At 40.9% G+C, this 1,218-nt stretch overlaps 1 protein-coding gene across 1 annotated transcript in view; it reads right to left on the bottom strand.

Annotated features, from left to right (window-relative positions):
* LOC121915920 (protein S100-A9-like) overlaps positions 1-787 on the bottom strand; it is a 6,308-nt gene extending 5,521 nt beyond the window's left edge. Inside the window, exon 1 of the mRNA XM_042440570.1 lies at positions 659-787. The gene's annotated coding sequence lies outside the window, so the exon portion shown is untranslated. The remainder of the gene's footprint in view (positions 1-658) is intronic.
* Positions 788-1,218: the final 431 nt, after the last annotated feature.

Consider the following 1,218-nt stretch of genomic DNA (forward strand, 5'->3'; position numbering starts at 1 on the left):
TTATTATTATTATTATTATTATTATTATTATTATTATTATTATTATTATTATTATTATTTCTAACCCGCCTCTCCTATAAGATTGATGCAGTGATCTTACAGGAGCCCTGCTTGGGTCTTTCAGACATAGCTGCTTTGATGCAACCAATCCATAGAATCATAGAGTTGGAAGGGACCCCAAGGGCCATCCAGTCCAACCCCATTCTGCCATGCAGGAACTCTCAATCAACGTCAAACCTGTTGTGCCTTCTTCTTATTTCTCCCTGCATTCAGTTTCAATGTCCAGCCAGCCAATACTGTTTCAGAGTGGATTAAAGGACCCACGGGATCCTTTTAATCCTACAACTCAAGCTTTCTAAAGCAGCCATTTGAATACATGGAAAGAGACACACAAATTTACCAGGATCGGTATGTAGAGAGATCTTGGAGCACCTTTGAGGCTCGCTGCAAGAAAGACGTTGGCAGCATGCACTTTCGTAGACGTAAGTCTTCTTCGTCAGATGCATTTGAGATGCATCAGATGCGTCTGAGGAAGTAGAGTCAAGCCTACGAAAGCTCATGGTGCCAACTTCTTTCTTTCAGTGAGTCTCAAAGATGCTCCAAGATCTCTCTACATACTGGTTCTACAGACTAACACGGCTATATCTATGAAACTTACCAGTAGTTACCAGAAAGTATCAGATCTGGGAGGAGAGGAGATGCTGTTAATGCCGATATCCCAACCAGATGGCTTTTATACTTTCCTCGGAGAAGTAGTTTGGGTTGTTCACTCCTCCCATCAGAGGGTTTTTCCCCCTTTCCAAAGATCTGGGCCTTGTGCAATGCCAAACTGTACCTGTCACACCCAGGTGTGTAAATCAAATATGCAAAGTGGGTTGCTTTTAGTAAAAGGCAGTCGGAACGCATATCTGACGGGTGATGAACAAGGAGAGAGATGTTTTCCGCCTTCCAAATGTATTACATTAAGGCCTAATTGCTTTTTTCCCCCCTTTAAAGTTTGATCATCACAAGGTCTCTGTGCTAAAACCAATTGGAAAAGAACGAATAAAGATGGACAATGATGTTGCGGATTTGTTCTGTTTGACACAGAAGCCTAACTTTGGTCAAGTCAGACAGAGACGGATGTGCTATGTGTGAAAAAGAAATAAAGAACAGGTCTTTAAAAATGTACAATCTCTAAGGTTTCCTATTTAGGTCTATTTTACATTTCATTTATTA

This window comes from Sceloporus undulatus, chromosome 9 (assembly GCF_019175285.1).
Source record: "Sceloporus undulatus isolate JIND9_A2432 ecotype Alabama chromosome 9, SceUnd_v1.1, whole genome shotgun sequence".
Lineage (NCBI taxonomy): Eukaryota > Metazoa > Chordata > Lepidosauria > Squamata > Phrynosomatidae > Sceloporus > Sceloporus undulatus.